This window comes from Mus musculus, chromosome 3 (assembly GCF_000001635.26).
Source record: "Mus musculus strain C57BL/6J chromosome 3, GRCm38.p6 C57BL/6J".
Taxonomy (NCBI): Eukaryota; Metazoa; Chordata; class Mammalia; order Rodentia; family Muridae; genus Mus; species Mus musculus.
The window spans coordinates 47193953-47214894 of record NC_000069.6 but is presented as its reverse complement, the minus strand read 5'-3'; the positions used below and the strand labels follow the sequence as shown (position 1 = coordinate 47214894).

The window sequence follows — 20942 nt, the reverse complement described above, 5'->3', positions numbered from 1 at the left end:
GTCTGTGAGCTTTGAGTTTTTTGGAACTTCTCTGTTTTTTGAATAAATACAGGAAAAAAGAAAACATTAGTTACCTTTGGCTGTGATCCAATCTTTAACTGGGAAGAGATTCAGTCAAACTTAAATTTGGAGAGGGTGTGATCAGTTCTTGCCTAGATGGTAGCAGGGGGTGCAGAAGTGTATTGTTGCTGAATACTCACATCTCACCTGACAAAGCAGGAAAGGGAACCATCTGACTCCCCTTCTGCTATGTCATTTTCCTTTCCTTCTTCAGTTCAGACTCCCCACGCAGTAGACAGATACTCAGATCAGCAATTTCCTTATCCCTTAGTTAATACCCTGTGGAAGAAGCCCTCACAGGTGCACACAAAAGTGTGAGTTACCAAATGACTATGTATTTCTTAATTCACTTAAGTTAAATTGTTTTATACAACCCACCACTGAATTCAAATAAGTCACAGGTCCAGCAGTTCTGAGTTTACTTTGCACCAGTCATTATTTTAATATTAATAATAGCAAGAATGCTGCTCACATCTATTGTGTAATTAAGTCATCATATCACATTCCATCACCAAGTCCCAGTCTATGAGTACCCACCATACCTACTCTAACCTGAACTCTTGGAATAGTGTGACATTTGCAAGTGACAAATTGAATGGTGGCAACCATCTTACAAAGATATACATTGTGTTCTTTAGTCACCAATATCAACTTTGGTTTTAAAAGCATTTTTTCTCACATAAAATTTATGATATTGTGATTTTGAAAATATTCACATTTTAATTATCTAATTTGCTGAAATGGAAGCTTAAGGTTTCTTTGGAAAGCTAGTTGTGTCTTACAGGCGTTCTCGCGACTGGCCAGGAAAGACGCAACAAACCGGAATCTTCTGCGGCAAAAGCTTTATTGCTTACATCTTCAGGAGCCAGAGAGCAAGAGAGCAAGAGTGCAAGAGAGCAAGAGCGCAAGAGAGCAAGAGCTCTATTGCTTACATCTTTAGGAGCCAGACAGCAAGAGAGAGAATGGTGAAACCCCGTCCCTTTTAAGGAGAATTATCCTCCGCCTAGGACGTGTCACTCCCTGATTGGCTGCAGCCCATCGGCCGAGTTGGCATCACAGGGAAGGCAGAGAACACAGGATGTCAGTGCCATCTTGCAACGGCGAATGTGAGGGTGGCTTCCTACAGTTGTGCCAGATGGTATTTTGATGGGAGAACCCATGAATGAGTATTTTCCTGAAGGATTTCACATAGGTGAAAGGATGTTTCCTTAAGGCAGACACATGAAGGGACATATGACGAACGATTCTTCATTAAAGGACACACATGCATTGATCTGCCTTACACTGTGTAGATGAGTTCCAATTGTGACGACTCCACAGAGAAATGCACCAATAGACTTCTGGTGGTGTTGTGATGGCACCTTGCTGCTTCAGTGGACTTGGGCCAATTGGCAGAATGATATCAGCTGATACAGACTCATATAGAGTTTTGCTAAGACAGACTCACATGCTGAGTCGAGACATGTGGTGAGGCAAGATATTTGGAGGACTAGGAGTGAGTATAAACAGTATAAACAGTGTGAATGGGGCTTCCTTGCATAGCTAGCTTTGCAGTGCTTCTTGTTCTTCCTTCTTTGCTGCTCTTCACTTCACTGAGAGAAGCAGAGCCAAGAATTTCTCCTAATATTCCTGGTGTGCTTGGTTGCTTCTGCTCTCTCCTGCTGATTCAGCAGAGACCTGGCTGTTTCTGCTAGATGATTTCACCATAGTTGATACATGTTTGCTCTCCTGACACTACTGAACTAGACTGTGGGTATATTCATGGGGTATGTATGAGTGGATTGAGCTGCTGCTGCTGAATTCTATGAAATGCACTGCTTATTTCCTGACGACACAGATGGGATTTGCTCTGAAGAAAAATTTCTAAACAGGTCCACTTCCCTTGTATCCTAATAATCTAGCTCTAGTGGGTGGTGGACTAGAAGGGCTCCATTTAAGCACCATTATTAAAGTTAAGGTTAAGAAAATTTTGAGGCTACAGTTTTCTGATAAGAATAGCATAGACATGACCAAATAAAGGATTTTTAATATACTATATGAATCAACAAAATTATTTAGAAAATATTTGTAATATTTTCTATTTGTCCTGTATAACACAACACAATTAGAGTGGAGTGAGGAATAGAAATTTGTTATCTTAACTCTGAAAGTAAGAAATATAAGATTCAGACAGGTTGGTTTTTGCAGAGACCAGTGCAGTAAGGGAGTAGCATTAGCTCTGTTACCTGAATTCTCTGCATGTACTTTTGAATCCTTCACTTTGCCTTCTCCCCATGTCAGTCACTCTGTTTTTCCTTGTCTGATAAGAACATCAGCCATGTTGAATTAGAACTAATTCTAATTACCTCATTTTAACTTGATTCTCTCTGTAAACACTTTATTACCTAATAAAGACAAATGTGGAGATAATGAAGGATTAATCCTAAATACAAACCTTACTTAAGTACATAACTAACTAGTATACTTAATATATGATATATAACATAAATGAGTATGTTTATATTATAGTCAAATATATGTGAGTGTGTATCTTTTTGAGTGTATGTGTAGTATATGTATGTGTAGAGTAGGTATGCATGGTATGTGCACATATCTTAATAGGGATTCATGCCTGTGTGGATGTCTGTATGGACCATAGAGGGATCAGGTATTAGCTTTGTCGTTATCCCCATACTGTTTTGAAAAAGATTATCTCATTAATTTCAGAGTTGGATGGCAACTTCTAAGCCCCTGGATCTTCCTATCTCTACCTTGAGTAGTACTTTGGTTACAGTTGCGTACAGCCATGACAGAGTTTTTACATGGATGGTATATGAGGTAAGAACACAGGTTGTTATGCCACATTCCTTTGATAGAATATTATATTGACTCAGACAGTGGAGGTTATAATAGTTTGGAAAAATCAACACAGTTATTTATGTTAAAGCTTTTCATCTAAACCTTTATCTCTAAATATCTGTAAACTGAGATCTAGAAAAACATAGTGTTTTGATCCTGCTTTACAAATTAGAATAATGACTGAGAAATGGTAGCACTGATACTCCAAATTTAGACAGTTTGGAAGGAGTGAATACCCATGGATGTAGCCTAAATGTAATCAGCAGGTTTTACTTCATGTAATATTCATGTACATACATATGGTATAATAATAATTAAGAAGAAAAGTCATAAAATTCAGAGGGAGTAGGAGGAAATGTGAAAATTTAGAAGGCAATATAATAGAAATTATGTAAAATTAATACTCAAGTATGAAGTTTTAAACTAGTAAATAAACTAATAAATAATTTAAAGAGAATATTAGAATTTTATTCTATTAGTATTATATAATATCTGTAGTTTACACTTAATTTTTTATCAGCATATACATACATATATATATATATATATATATATATAAACTAACATTAAATGTGTAAAGTTCCTATATGTAAATAACATGAACACTTAAACTTTTACTTTAGCAAAAATTATTCTCATATCTAAGAGTCTGTGGTTTTATGTCATATATTTTCCCATATACTTACTGTGATATTATAATTTTAGGAATTAATGAATGGAAGAAATATTAATTTTGTGAGTAAAATAATGTCTTAAGAAACTACTGTCAATCATATAATTATTTTACAAACCACATGAGCACTGATCTCCATCAGACAGAGATAGCATTGAGCTCTTACTGAGCATTTTCTCTAAGACTGATTGATCTTTGCTATAGAGTTGATTGATCAGGGCCACAAACAAGACTAGAAAGCTGACTGTTATATTGAGTCAATATCATACAGAGCATTTATGCCTCAAATCCACAACATCTTTGCCAAGTTATTTCACCAATCAGGATTTAGGTATACAGGACTTTCTTAAGAACATGCTTTTGTTGTACATATTTATTCTGTTCCCATTTGTTGGGGTATTCAACTGTGGTGCAGGCCTTGCTTTGACTAAAATTCATTCATCCTTGTCAACTAGGATGTCAGTTACCCATGCATGTGATTATTTCTGTCAAGTAGATGCCAACTCCCAGGTAGGTGTGGGAAACTAAAACTTTACTCAACTATTATTCATAATAGAAATATTATTCCAAATGGCTTTTTCCATTGGTGCATGTGTCCTACTTATATTGGGATCCATAGCAGGGTCAGTTCACCGTACATAGGTTCAGAAAGTACTGCCAGGTGGTTGGGTTGGGTCGAAGCTTATTGTAGCTAACTATACAAAATAGTCCTAACTGACCTCTATAGTGATTGGTTTCCAAGAAAAGGAAAGCACAGAATATAACAAAATATGCAATCATCTCCAGTATGAGAAAGTTTCCTAGTAACAGCACATGATTTTCCTTTTAACATTAGATATATAGTAGTTACTCATTCCTTACAATTGTAATCAAAAGAAACTATCAATGAAAATGTGACACTTATATTGATTTAGTGACTTTAAATTCTATGGCAAAGATAAATATGATATCTAGAAGATTCTAGATTTCTTTCACCAAACACTTCCTGACTTTTCATTAAGAAAATTTAGTATCACAGGTTCAATCTTTCTTTGCCTCACTTTCTTTCCCTTCCTCATTATTAGTTACAGAGCAAGATTACAACACATATAAAAAGGTGCAAAGAAATTTTAATCCAGCAACATGGCTTCTCTGGCAAGTGATCATACCCCAAAATTTGATAGGGCCAGAATTGAGATATGCCTTGAAATATAATATGATCTGGCTGAAATACAGACATGCTTTTAACACACATTTTAAATCCCTAACAATAAGAGTAAGATTAGTTTGTAGAAGGAAGGAGCCATGTTTGAAAGTGACTTCTAATTGAGTGGTAGATTAAATGATGAGTCAGAGAAAGATTTAACAGAATGAACCAGAAATAGGATACACTCAGCTTACAGGACAGTGACATAGGAAAGAGGCTGCTTAAGACTAGTGTGAGAGCTCTTTAACTCTTACCTTTCTTACTCTCCTCTCCTCTCTCTTTCTCCTTCTCTCTCTCTCTCTCTCTCTCTCTCTCTCTCTCTCTCTCTCTCTCTCTCCTCCTCCTCCTCCTCCTCCTCTCTCCATGGCAGGCCTCTCTCTCTTTCTACCTTCTCTCTTTCTCCCGGCCTTTCTACAATAAAGCCCTAAAACCACAAAGAGAGAGAGAGAGAGAGAGAGAGAGAGAGAGAGAGAGAGAGAGACTAGTGTGAGACAGGTGATGTGTGGTGGTGTATGTGTATGACAGTTTTACCGGGACAATTTTACAGAGACAGTTTGCAGAGAAAATAAACTAGACACAGGTAAAGACAGAAGGGACCAGAGAATGAGAACATATTGCAAAAGTTAGGATAGGCCAAACAGGGAAACCCAGTAAAAGCAGAGAGAAGCCTAATTGATTCAGTCAGCTTGGAAGATTAGATTGTACAAACAGTAGAAGCTTTCATGCCTAGAAATATTTAGTACAGAGAAAGAAATGCTCTGGGCTCAGCCCACGCCATGTATTCCCTAAGCCTGGGTACAGATCTTATCACTTCATCTGCTGAAATAAAAGTGACATTTACATTTATAAAAGATTGATATATATTATTTAATTTTGATATATATTTTATAAAATCTTATATTTATAAATACACAAAATTAAATTTTAGGTGTAGAAATATAAAAATATTTTAAACTTTTCATGAGTGTTATTTTTTTCCATTTATGTTGATCAACTTACATGCAATAATTCTCAAAATAACTACTATTAGCCAAATTTCATAGAGCTTTTATAATTTAAATATTTATTATACTTACTATGAATAGATTAGGATAAATATTAACTGTGAATATATTTTTAAAACTCTTTCTATAAATTTTTAATAATTGTTATATACCATTTGCACAGATACAATTATAGGAAATTTCTGGAAAACATACAGGACAACTTTTCTGTACTCGATTCTTTAATATGTTGCAGATATTTAATATGGTGGCATCGGAGTATGTGCATTTTATGAACAGAATTTGAAAAGTGTATTTGATGAACATAAGCCAAAGTGCTGCTCTGTTTTCTTTTGAATACTTTCTCAAATATCTCCTTATTATTTTTCTTTTAAACTATCTTAAATAACTGAGTTATATAAGTATGTATTTAGAATAGAATTAGAGAATCCATAAATACAATTATTTAAAGTTCATTTTAGTAATATGAGTTTCAAAAATTATACTTGGTTTAACATGAAAGTGTGAACAAGAGGATTTCCCAAACACAATTGAAGGATGTTATTTGAAAATGTGTTTTTTTTTTTTTAAATTGAAACTGGTTTATCACTATGTACATAAAGTATTTATCCCATTATTTTTTCACATACATATTACTCATCAAACCATTATATAATAAATAAAATGAAAAAGACACTTTTGTTTCCATTTAGATATTTGAGCTTTCTAATGCTTACATATACATCAAATTATAGAGAAATAGTTTGTTTAATTATTTATTTTGATTTTTAAAATAAAACCCAACTAATATAATTATCTATTTCTGTTCTTCTGTATACTGAAATAATTTAATTATTTGGCCTATGTATACATGTATATGGGTATATGCATATTTTTGTAGATGGCCCCAGAGACTAGAAGAAGATATCATATTCCTAGGAACTAGAGTTATGAGAAACTATGAGCAACTCTACCTGGGTAGTGCTAATCTAACTCAGGTTCTCTCTAAAGTAAACGTTCTGAGTTGAAGAACCATTAGTCTACTCTTTGTTCCCAGTTTTGAGTCTTCCTCATTTAGACCTGATAATGTTGGTTAATTTTATCAAAGAATTCCCATATTAAATAGGACATAACTGCTTCTAACTATGAAGTATATATGCTTTAATTTGATGATATGATGATATATTTAAAAAATATACATAGTTATATTTTTAAATGATTATTTTGTGATAGAGACAAATCCGATAATTTATTTTTAGGAATATAATCTAAGTTTTCCAATTCAGTTGCAAGCCAACAATTCAAATGCAAGCCATCTTGTAAACAATAATTTTATACTTTGCACAAGTATTTTCTTTCTGTATATATATTAAACATATGGTAGCTATTTAATATCAGGAAACTTTTCACGTATTAGAACAATATTTCCATATTTAATGCATGTTTTCATATTCATTAACCATCATCCTCTTTCTGTAATTTTGGCAAATACACTTTATATTCATCTCTAATGCATTGCAACAAATTAAAAAGGGGTGGAAGTCTCCTGACTTAATCAAGAAATAATCTCATCAGAGATGTACATTTTATATAATTTGATCGTGATTTGCTTTCTAGAAACCTGACCATCAAACCCAGCTGAAAACTGACAAGGAGATGGGGTGATCCATATCAAAGTTGTTTCTGAGCAGTTATACTGGAGTAGGTTTTCAAGGCAGCTGCTGGATCAAAGCACTTATTCTTCCCTGGATTGTAACACAAAGCAACATCAAATAACTTAGCTGTGCTGGTTTGGCTCTCTTGTATGCTTTGAACTAGGGGGATAATAGTCTTACTAAGGCTTTGTGTCCTGGAGTAAAATTATGAGTGGTTCCCCTGGATTGTGTTGAAAAGACTCATGAATAGTTGAAGAATCATAGATGAAAGTCCTTTGCTTTCACTACTGGTGAACTTCTGGTAATCTTGAGGCTTTTGCATTTGGAAATATATAGAAAATATTTCTGGTCACCAGTTTCAGTTAGGAAATATATTTTAAACATATTCAAACAATAAAAATTTTACACAAACTATATTTACATGTGGTTTATTTGTCTTCTACATTGAAATAAGTGACTCTATACTAGTCAGCACATTGACTGATAAAATATGAAAAACATTACTATGTAATAGGGAGATTTGATTTAGCTTTATATATATATATATATATATATATATTCTTTTCTCCACACCAAGCATTAGAGTAACTAGTTTTCTGATTTCGTGTTATATTGTAAAGGCTGATAATGATGAATTTAATTTTCTGAATGAATGAATTGTATATATGACTATTAAGATGCTTATATTACTGTTTAAACTAACAGCCTTTGCTACAGAAAATCTTGGTTCAACAAAGAAACAAATTTAGTTCTCCAATAGTTGTGGATATCCTGATCATAAATGCATCGATAATGACAGTGTAAATGCAGCAAAACAAATAAATAAACCACAATGAAAAATACAGTGAAATATTCTTGCAGACCATTCATGTAAAAATATTTAAAACTTGCCAACTGAAATATATATTATATACACACACACACACACACACACACACACACACAAACTATTAACCATGGTTGAATAAAATAAATTGCAAGATAAAAGGACAAGCACCATTTATAAGCAAGAATCATCTCTCACTTTAAAACAAAAATTGTCAAGGATCATCTAAAAGTCAACTCCTGTAAAAGAATTCAGGTAGATGTTTCTTTTTTATTGATAATGATCAGTGAACAAATTAAAATAGACTGATGCATCACATGGATCAGAATTTATGTTCTCCATGCTAAAATTTACATAGTGGATGATTATGATTAAAATTTTTGTCCTGCTTACTTCATTTTTAAGTAGACTTAATATTTGATACTTGTTGCCAATGTGAGATGTAACAACAAGAATATGGTTAAATTATAGGCAACTGTTTATAAGTGGATGATAAAAATTAATTATAGACATTTCTATGTCAGTCCTCACTACATTTACTAAAGGATGTTATTATGGTGACAAATATATGTTTAAGAAGAGATTGATATTGGAGCATAAAACTCTTGCTATGATTGTACACATTAATAATAGAATGTGACTTACTCTTTATTTTACTACATATGCTTATCTATCAGCCCTTAACATTGGTATACCAATGTATTTATAATCTTCTTGAATCAGTATTCAGGTAAGGTTTTGAGTTAATTCTCATTCTAAATATTCATATCATTAAACAATCAAGTTCCAATAACTTAGGTGAAAATTCCAACTCTTAGTAAAGTTTATTATATGATTGTGGTGAATTTCTAAAAGTGCATTTAACATTTGCAGAAAAACTATCTTTATCCCTTATTACTTATGGGAAATTAAAAAAAAAACTTCAACGTATTTGTCAAATAAAATGTTAATTCAATTATTATTAGTGACTCAACTCTTCTAATTTCTTGTGGGAAGCCAACTCCAAGATGGCGCCGGTTTCCTGTTGCCATTGTCTTAAACAACACCACTGCGCAGGTGTCAATTTGAATTTGGCGCCAACCCCTTCCTAGCGGGTGCATGCAAATTGGGTGCCGGCCAACTAACCAATCCCAGGGGGCCACGGAGCCTTCTCCTGTGCTGGGGTGCATATAAGCAGGGCTCCCTGGGCAACTAGGGTCCCCATAGAAACACCTACTAGGCTTTCGTTCTTCCCATTCACAGCTGACCAATGTTGGGTTAGTTGGATTACAGACTGTAAGTCATTACAATAAATTCCCTTAATATATATATAGATATTGCATAGGTTCTGTGACTTTAGAAAACCCTAATTAGTACACTGGACAAATGGAACATAAAGTCAGATAGAGCCCAAACTCTGTAGATTCTGAGGATATAATTTAATGTTTGCCAATGTGCAGCTGCAATTGAAATGGGACTAAATATGTTCCATTAGGAAATTAGTGCTATTAGAAGGATATCCAAAGACTTATTGAAACATACCAAAAGTATCAAAAGTAAGAGATTGGGGAGATGATAACAGTAAGATTGAGAATAATTAGTGTGAATGTCAGTAGGAGAAACAAAATTATCAGACTCTAGATTTACCACTTATACTAATGAAAAGATTATTATGATTTTTGTTTATCTTTTCATAAGTGAAAAGAAATTATTTCTGTCAATCTGAAAGAGTAGAGAGGAGTATAGTACTGATATCAGCATTATGTATGTTGATGTTACTTGGAACACATGTTTTTTGTTTAGGTTTTTTTTTTTTTTTAATTCTTAAAGAAATTAAGAATCTTTAATTTTTTAAAAACTCTCTCAGAAATGTATCCAAAAATCATGATAAATTCTGGATTGTAATAATGTACATATGAAAGAGAAAATTAAGCAGGAAAAAATCAAATAAAAAGGAAAGCTTGGAAGTTGAAAAAAAATATTTCATTAGCTTGTTTTGGTCACCTCTGCAGCCTCAGGATAAATGGCATCTTCTAGTGATTACTGGTAAGTCTGGAAATGTCACGTTTAGAAATAGACATATAGCTGTCCTTGGTGCTGCTTTCAACCATCTTGCTTTAGGATTTTTCTCATCTCTACATTTCTAAAAATATCAAACAAAAACTAACACCAAGAATAGCCAATTTAAATTTGATACAAACTCTGAATCATTATATACTTGGAGATAACATCATGAGTAAAAAATATGTGGATTAATGCATGCATAAATACATATTTCAAAGACTAACTATAAATGTGCCAATAATATATAAGCAGAAACAATGGAAATTATATTAGGAAGGTTATGGAGATTTCTGTAAACTCTTAGTGAACTTTAAAAATTATCTTCAGAACTAATATATGTTAAGATTTTTACATTTTAATAAATATTTAATTGATGATTTGGTTGTCTTACAAAGATAAAAATGAAGAAGGAATATTTAGAGAAAACTGACGTAAAACTCAGTCATTCTTGTGATAACTGTGCTCCAGTGAGGAAAAGGAAGGAAAGGACCTAACACAATACACTTCAATTTTACCACTGCATCTTTATTCCACTTAACCACACAAATTTGATTTTCCTTTTCACCACTTTATGTGACTGCTATTTCATTTCATACGTATTTTTATTCTGTCAACACTTTCAATTTTCCTCCATCAAATTTACTATTGGGGAATTAATATTTACATTTATGTATCAGGGTCAGAGGTCAGAAATACATTATCCAATCACTAAATCTGACATGCAAATGTCTTGTTTCACATATAATAATATATGCTTATATACTTTAAACCATTATTTTAAAATAAAAACTGTGGAAATAAACACGTGATATCCTTGATGATAGTATGTTATTGAGAGATACTATATAGAAATATTTATTGAATCAAGCTCTGTTCCTTCCTATTTATGGGTAATGCTGTATTTAACCAAAAGAACACTAAGTCCTATGACTTTACCTAACACTTTGGCAATGAAACAAATTTCATTTTTATCAAAATTAGAGCATGAAATGTTTATGGAAATTTCTTTTCCTCTGTATTTCTGTTTGAATGAACAAATTATGTGTTGCCCAGTTCTCCATAATATGCCAACACTGGCCAACTTTTGCTTTAAATGCACATTTGCACTTATGAGAGTATGCATACAGTGTCTTTTCCTGTCTCCATTACCATAGCACTATCTCACAACTCTAAAATTGAACTCATTTATATTACATGTGAATTTTTTAAGTTTTTATTTTGTTCCTTGAGTTTTAAAATATACTTGAAGGTACATATTTGTGAACTATTCTTATTGGAATACCTTCATTTTGGAATCTATCTCATGTATTTGTTGTATTTTACTATATCTTTTCTTTTTCATTTTTGTTACTATTTATCTTTTTATACCAGGAGTTGAAGCCAGAGTTTATCCTCATTTTATAATTTCAATTGATATTTCACATTCAAGTCATCTTTGCAAATGCAAGAATCTTCTGGCCTGAGTTTCAGCAACATAGAAGTAAAGAAACCATGATCTACTTCTGTACAACACTAGCTATTATTTTGAAACGTATTTTATGTATACTAATGGGTATAATAATAGAGAATTTTAAATTAAAATTTAAAAATCATAGTTCTTGTCAATAGAAACACTTCCACTTAAAACATCAAGATAGAATCCTAACACTTGAGATGACTAACATGCTGTATTTAAATATAAAAACTAGTGTTTGTATTCTAGATTATTAAACATTCTTTTATGACAGACAAGAAAATAATTCAAGAATGAATAATACATGCTTTTTAAAGTTAAGTTTAAAAATTGCTTAAAGAGCCTAAGAATTCACTGCAGGAACACCTGCTGCAAGCCATTAGCATCATAATTTGCAGGCATTAATCTGACATGACATTTTTCAACTTCTCTCCTTTTACAAAACTTGGGTCATAATGAAGTTAACCTTTTACACATGCATCTAATGTGCTGCAGATTTGACTCATAAATTGTTCAACTGTTTTGAAGCCCAATCAGGAGACTGTCAAGCCCTCATTGCCAGATAAAGAAAATACTGCATAAAGAATGTGAAAAAGTATGCAAAGACAGTTTTTAATATTTTTGCTAAGAAAGTATAGGTATTAACACCTGTTACTCTGCACGTCAACTTTTAAGAAAAATGTCATTTTGAAACATTTTATTGATTCTTTGTGAATTTCCCATCATGCATGCTAATTTCACTCATATTTGTCCTATCCCAAGTCTCCTCCACCTTTGCAAACTCTCTACCAAATAAGAAAAAAATGCCATGGAAGCTCTTTTGTGTCACAGTGTGTCCCACAGTACACTCTTTTGTATATACTTTTTTACTTGCAAATGTCTATTGCAATGATTCACTGTTCTGATAGGAGGCCAATGGCTTCTGATATTATCTACTATAAATATTGGAACATCACAGGCCTCCTGTAGGATATCTACTGTGGTTGTCCTGTGTAATGAAATTCCTGTAGTTACTGATCAGTAAGACTGGCCCCTTCATGCACTCCAGTAATTCAAAGATAAGGTAGATATTTGAGTAGAGAAATTCAAATTCCTGGATCTGGGCCTGGGAACTATCTGAGAGGATGAGACTGCAAGATTGCCTATTCTCATACCCCTGTGGCCAACTCAAAAGCAACCCCCCAAACCAGAGCCAACTCTACCCTGATGCCCAAATGGAATGCAGAGCCTGCTCTCCCCAGTATTTGCAGTGACTGAGAGACATGACTAGTTCTCCTGCTCTCAAAACCCTGGGGCCAGCTCTCCCATCTGCCATAGATGACAAGCAGCAAGGGTGGAAGAGGGCATCTCTCCCTTGCCCTTGTTGCCCCATAGTGAAGAAGGTGTGGGGGCAGATCTCCCATGATCACATCTCTGGACTGACTCACCTACAGCCCTGCTATCAGGAACAAGTCTACTCTTCTGCCCACATGAGATGCAGTGTCTGCTCTCCTGACTTGCGCAGCAGGTAAGAGGCAGGACCAGGTCTTCTGCTTTCATGATCACATTGGGGCCAAGTCTCCCACCTACCACTGATGCTGGTGGAAAAGGGGAGGAGAGATTGCATTCTTGCCTATTCCACCACAAGGCACATAAGAAGCAAGGCTGACTTTCTCACACTCTTTCTGTCAGGGCCAGCCTACCTCCAACCCCCACATTCAGAACTTGCTGCCCATGTGTGAAACAGAGCCTGCTCTCTGAAGTGTTACAACAAGTGACAAGCATGGCCAGCCCTTCTACTCTCATGACCTCAGTGTAAGCTCTCCTGCCTGCAGTAAATGACATAGGGTGAGAGGGGCATCTCTCCCATTGTCACCCTATGTCAGACAGAGGGCAGAGACAGCTCCCCCTGGACTCCACCATGGATCCAAGTGCAATTTCTCACTACCTTCAAGTCTTTAGCTCCATATTTCTTTGTTATGCACACATTTTTCTGTTTGTTTTTCTCTTCTAGATCTCCACAACTTACTTGACACTCTTAGTGGTAACCAACTTTCTGGTTTCCTAGGATCATCTCAGAAATGGTTTGAGGAGTGTTATGTCTCATGAGTACATTATTATCTTGGAGAGAAGTCATCTTGGTCATGATCTGCCTTCACTCCAGGCCTTCATATCACTGGACTGGTGGTCATCTTAGAGTAGCTCCATGTCCAGTCCCCAGGGTATTGTCCTGGTGATCATCTTGAGCTTGTTCTTCACTTGGCTTGCCAGGGTAATCCCTTAAAAATGTTGCCTGTTGTGGGCTCACTTCTACATGTAACCTAAGGTCTCAGGTAGAGTTCTTCTAGCTCCCGACTTACTGCTTCCTGGGACCCCATTGGGTGCCTGGCTGGCACTGGACTGGTGGTCATCGCAGGTTCACATTTTTACAGGGAATGTTAGGTTATTAACCGTTCAAATATTCATAGGTCAGGATCAGGACACTGACCATAAATATAGCTTCTCTCATCTCTGCCACCAACTCCTACACATGTGACACAGCACCCACATCTGAAATACTACAAGGGACATGTTCAATAGTTTGGGGTGTAGACAAGTTACAAAAACCTATCTTTGAAGAATTAAAAATTGACAATTGTCTCCTTAAGTTGGAACTTTGAAGAATTGTGAGCTGGGAAAACTGAAAGAGATAAATGGGGGTGGGGTGTGGTGGACACAGTGACACTAGATTGTATACACATTCTAAGTTTTAAAGAATACAATAAAAATAATAGAGACTGGAGAGTACATGTGCAAAATTATTATTTTGCAAAGCATTTTGTGCGATATTTGCCAAAATTAATTTGTCTGATCGGAGCAGCTCGGTGTTCAGTGGTTTCTACACTGATAAAGTGTGGATAAAGTGGGTGCAGACCCGGTGGCAACACGTAAGTCTCACATGCCAGCATCTTGTCTTTTAGGACGACTGGATTACTGTGATTTATAACATATATTCATTATAAAACGGCATAACAACACACAGAGCAAGAAGACAAGACAAAGCTGTCATTCAAATCAGGCCTTGAAAACCTATTTTGTTCCTTTTTTGGAAATTTATTTTATATATAGTATATTCCATCATTATTACTGCCAGGGTAACCCTTTAGAAGGTTGTCTGTTGTGGGTTCCACAACACATATATATACATATATATATATGTGTGTGTGTGTGTGTGTGTGTGTGTGTGTGTATAATATGTATATATATGTGCCATCATTATTACTTCTTTAAAAATTAAGGATAAAATAGTACGTCTTATTTTTAAGGACTTGATCAAGACACAAAAAAAGTGTTTAAAACTCATGTTAGATAAAGTAAGGGAGTGAGTTTAATTTAAAGGCAGAAATAAATAGTGCTATGAAGCAAATGGAATACATATACCAAAAGAAGGCAAGGTATAAGGTTGAAAAATGGCAACATTATTTAGAGTTGGTACAGAAAGAGACAAGGCAGAAAACAAGTTGTAGGAGATGGTAAATTTTTAATAATTATTGGAGGAGAATGTCTTTGCCTTAGGAAAGGCATTGAAAGTATATAGAGTAAGATTGAGAACTACTTTGAAGAATTTAGAAACATAAATTTAAAAAGAGTAAGCAATATGTGTTAGAGATAAGTTATGAAATCATAAATATTTGAAAATGCAGTTGGGTATGCTGAAAGTCAGTGTGTTGAAGGGAAGCTCACTTTTATGTTCACATAGGAAATATTCTTAAGAAACATATGGGATGAAGATGAGTGGTTTATGTGATTATTTTTCTATTTTAACAAATTCACATAGACATATTTGGCATGTAATATGAAACTACCAACCATTAGAAACCATTATATAAAAGGGCAGTCGAGACTAATCAGTTGCTTATTTGAACTTTGAAATGCTTTTTTGCCCTAAATACTCCACATATATATTCATTTTTTTACAGTCTTATTTTTCTAAACATAAACGACTTTGAGACTTAATTATATTTTTCACAGGAGTCAGAATACAGTAATGTTTCATCTGAATCTAGCACTTGATGTTTTATATTTGAATCTCCAAGTCCACAGTCATTTCAATTTTCATAATCTCAGTGCAGGCTGCTAGACAAAGTTAAAGTCAAGAAACTTTTGGGCCTCTTCTGCTGTCAACTAAATTTAAAACACATCTTACTTGAGAGCTTATAATCTTTTCCTGTACTATTCTCAAAGTGGTCACAGAAAATTTGTTACTCCATTAAGGTTAGCAAAGTACACAGATGAATGGCTGGTGCTGGCTCTAGATGAAGAGGGATTTCTGAGGTATTATCAGATTTACTGCAGAGGAAATGTGATAGGAGGGGTCAGAGATGGGTGAGATTGTCCAGTAAGCATGCTCCAGGAGTAAACAGCACAAGTCCTGAACATATGCGAAAATCTCTGCTCAGTTCTCTTCATGAACACATGTTATTTTCCTTGTGAGTTATCTGTCTGCCCCAAAGATATTCATTCTACCTATAACTCTGCCCCTATTATTTGTAGCATATATACTAAAGAGTAAAGAGTTTAAAGCCATTTCTGAGGGTGTATAATTATAATCTAAGTACTGTGGAAGCAGAGACAGTCAGATTCCTGAGTATTGAAGAATGGACTACTGGTTAGTCATGGAAAGAGAGAAAAATAGAGGGGAGGAGAAGGTGAGGGCAGTGGAATTACATCTAAACTTTATACTGTAGCTTAGACATGAACATGGATGCATGTATCTTCATATACATAAACAGACATATAATGTATATACAGAAAATAAATGATTTTGTGTTCTCTTTTACGAGGATACACACACACACACACACACACACACACACACACACACATATATATATATATATATATATATATATATATATATATATATATATATATATATAAACAGATTAAAATATATAAATCATAGAGAGAATAGCAACCAACAACATTATAAAAGAGCATGCATGCCAGAATCTGTAATTAAACTAGGCAGAGAGCATAAAGTCTTTGGACAGTCAGTCTAATGAATCCATAATAACAGAGATTGGGAGATATACAGAGAGCAACTAAAATTAATTAGGGATAACAAGAGAGGTAACAGCCGCAGAGAATTATTTAAGAAGAGGCTATATCTTTTTTTCTTTTTTTTTAAAGAAGTTTTGAGGGCCAGGCGGTGGTGGCCCACACCCTTAATCCCAGCACTTGGGAGGCAGAGGCAGGTGGATATCTGAGTTAGAGGCCAGCCTGGTCTACAGAGTGAGTTCTAGGACTGCCAAGACTACACAGAGAAACCCTGTCTGGAAAACACCAAAAAAAAAAAAAAAAAAAAAAAAAAAAAAAAAAAAAAAAAAAAAAGAAGAAGAAGAAGAAGAAGTTTTGAGGGATGATGTAGCTCAGAGGCAAACCAAATAGATAAACTGTACAAGATATGATGTCAAGCTGCAGCACTGCAAAAGGAAATAAAATTGTTTACAGGAGTAATGTATCCTTCAGTTTTGCTGAAAGACTAATAAAGAAGTAATACAGACTTAAAAAGCATCTGAAAGATTAAGTAGAATTTCAAAAGAGTTTAAATTAGCAAATTACATCCTAAAAAGGGAATTTCATGTGAACAGTTGTGATACAGATGTAAAATCTTGTACTAAACAAGAATATTGAAGACAGCCACCCCCAGATCTGCCTGTTTCCCAGGAGACCTGTTCCAACAGGGAACACAGATGAGGACTCTGCCATGATACCGTTGCCTGTTGGGAACCCCTCAAAGGCAAACAAAAGTGAGTTCTGCACTGTCCTATTGGAGAGCCATCTCCCTTCTGGTCCACATATCCATCTGCACTCTTAGAGAGGCACATCGGACTCTGATCACACAACTCTGTATGCTTCCCAGGAGGCAAGCTTGATCCCTGGACACACTATCACTGAGAGGCTCCAACTCAGGACACCCAGGTAAGCCAACACCAGTGACAGTGAAAGGCAAGTATAAGAACCTAATCAATAGAAGCGAATGCAGTCATCAGTTCCCAGCTCTCCTACTACAGCAAGCCCTGGATATCATAACACACATGAAGATTCAAATTGTGACATTAATGATGACAGAGGCCTTTAAAGAATATATGAATAATTCCCTTAAAGACATACGAGAAAACACAGTAAAAAAGGTACAATCCATTGAAGTGGAAACAAATAAATGCCTTAAAGAAATACAGAAAATACAAACAGGTTAAATAAATGAACCAAATTATCTAAGACCTAAAAATGGAAATAGAAGTAATAAAGGAAACACAAATGGAGGCAAACCCAGGGATGGAAAACCTGTAAAGAGAACAGGGACTACAGACACAAACATCATCAACTGAATACAAGAGATAAAAGAGATAATCTTAGGCATAGAAGATACCATAGAAGAAATTGATATATGGGTCAATGAACATGTCAAATGCAAAAACTTCCTAATTTAAATCATAAAGGAAATTTGGGACACATTGAAAAGACCAAACCTAAGAATATAGAAGAAGGTGAATATTTCCAGTTCAAAAGGTCAGAAAAAATCTTGAACAAAACCATACTAGTCAACTTCCCTAACCTAAAGAAAAAGATGGCCATAAATGTTCAAGAAGCCTACAGAACCACAAATAGATTGAATCAGAAAATAAAATTTTTCCATCGCATAATAATCAAAAAACTAAATATACAGACTGGAGGAAAAAATATTAAATGCAGTAAGGGGAAAAGGCCAAGAAACAGACAAAGGCAGACCTATCAGAAATAAAGGAGACTTCTCAACAGATGCTAAAAGCCAGAAGGTCTTGGTCATATGTCATACAGACTTTAGGGTCTCTTAAGAAAACAAAAATGCCAGCCCAAGCTGATCAGTGACCAAATTAAGACCCATTCCATAGGCAGGCAGTAATTCATAACCCTATCATTGATGCTATGTTGTACTTGCAGATAGGAGCCTAGCATGGTTGTCCTCTGAGAGGCTCTACTGAAGCCCCTGATTGACATAGATGCAAATGCCCCAGTCAAACACTGGAAGAATTTCAGAGACCCCTATTGAAGAGTTATGGGAATGATTGAAGGCTCTTAAGGAGATAATAACCCCATAGGAAGACTAATAATGTCAAGTAATCTGGACCCCTGGGAGCTCCCAGACACTGAGCTATCCACTAAAGATCATACCCAAGCTGGTTTAAGTCTCCCATAACATATGCAGCAGAGGGCTTGCATATTTTGACCTCAGTTGGGAGGGTGCAGCTAATCATGCAGAGACTTGATTTACCAGGTTTGGGGGATGATGGGAAGGAAACACCCTGTCAGAGAAAAGCAGAGGGGGGAGAATGGGAGGAGAACCACTATGAGAGGACTGGGGATGAGGGTAGTGCAGCATTTGGGTTGTAAATACATATATAAATTTTAATGTAAACAAATAATAAAATTTAAATAGGCAAACATACAGACAAAGAAAGAACATTGAAGAGCTAAGGACAAGGCTTTATTAGTAAAAGGCTTGCTTTTCCAACAGTATGTAAAAGATGGTTGTAATGATTAGCCTTTAATCAGAGTGCTTTAGGATTTGAGACAGGAGGATCCTCAACTTGCCTGAATCTGCACACTTTTAAGTTCAGTGAGACATCTGCCTGACATTGACATCTGGACACCTCACAGTTACACACACACACACACACACACACACACACACACACACACAAGCGTGCATATACACAAGCACACACATAAAATATAAAATTTAAAACCTTTTTATTTTTAACTTTCCTATCAGTATTATAATTTACCTGCCTCAGTCTTTCATTTATTTGTTTGTGTCTGGTGCCTCTTGAGCCCTAGAGAAACAAAGAGGAGAAATAACTTTCTCACACTGGAAGTCTATTGGCTATTGGAAGTGAAGAAAATAAGGTAGTTACCGCATCTAAAACAGGTACAAGAAGGAATGCTGAGATAATGATGCCAAAATTGAGACATGCAAGAATAGATATAAAAACAAGCATGTAGGAGGAACATTAGAAAGCATGAGACAATTGGTTTCACCGTGAAGTAGGAAGAAATATTGACAGCTCCTTTGCAAGATATAAGCAATCAAAAATGTGTGTTGTAAGAAGTTAGTGAGGAATCTGTTTACATCTATATTTTAGACAATTAAAATACTTAATCATTCATTTAAATATTTTAAAAAGTGAATAGCTTTAAATATTCAAGGACAGTAAAATGAAGGACTTACATGTATAGAAATAAAATCTGCTTCCTTAGATACAACTATGGTAGTTCGAATGAAAATGGCCCTGATAGGCCCAAAGGGAGTGGCACTATTAGGAGATGTGACCTTATTGGAGAAAGTGAGGCACTGGGGGTAGACTTTGAGGTTTCAGAAACTTAAGCCAAGCCCAGCATCACTCACTCTGAATGCTGCCTGCTGGTGTAGATGTAGAACAAATCAGGTGTGGGGAGCCACACTCACATTACAAGATGGCGCTGACAGCTGTGTTCTAAGCAGTAAATAATCTGCACATGTGCAGGGGCAGTTTTCCCACCATGTGCTCTGCCTTTCTCATGATGACAACTGGGCCGATGGGCTGCAGCCAATCAGGGAGTGATATGTCCTAGGGGGAGGATAATTCTCCTTAAAAGGGACGGGGTTCTGGTACTCCCTCTCTTTGTGTCTCTTCTCTCTTCGCCTCTTCGTCTCTTCATCTCTTTCTCTTCATCTTTTCCTCTGCTCTCTTCCTCTGCTCTCTGCCTCTCTCTCTCTCTGCCCCTCTCTCTGCCTCTCTCTCTGCGTCTCTCTCTCTCTCTTCCTCTCTGCCGCGCTCTTCCTCTCTTGCTCCTGAGTAAGCAATAAAGCTTTGCCGCAGAAGATTCTGGCTTGTTGCGTCTTTCCTGGCCGGTTGCGAACTCTCGTAAGAAGCAGGTACCAGGATAGTCATCTTTAGCCAGTGAAGGAACCATCAAAATCAGAAATCTGGTGAAAATGTATTTAAATGATGTGACCATGTTCAAGCCCCAGAAAGCATCAGAATTTAGCAGTTTCAGCCATGTGGTTCTGGATTCAGAGTACAGAATACAAGGAAAGAGTTATTGAATCTTCCTGTGACGAAGGAAAGCCACTGAGGCCAAGTGTATGGAATAGGTCTTCTTGTATGGAGGCCCAGAGTTACCATTGGGTAAAGCTGTGAAGTTGAAGCATGAATTGTCTTGGACACCTCAAGATTTTGG

General features: G+C 35.5%; 1 non-coding gene across 1 annotated transcript; it reads right to left on the bottom strand.

Moving 5' to 3' along the window:
* Positions 1-14130: 14130 nt before the first annotated feature.
* Gm23891 lies at positions 14131-14268 on the bottom strand. Its single transcript, XR_003954818.1, has one exon. It is a non-coding gene; the product is annotated as a small nucleolar RNA SNORA17 (small nucleolar RNA).
* Between the last annotated feature and the right edge of the window lie 6674 nt (positions 14269-20942).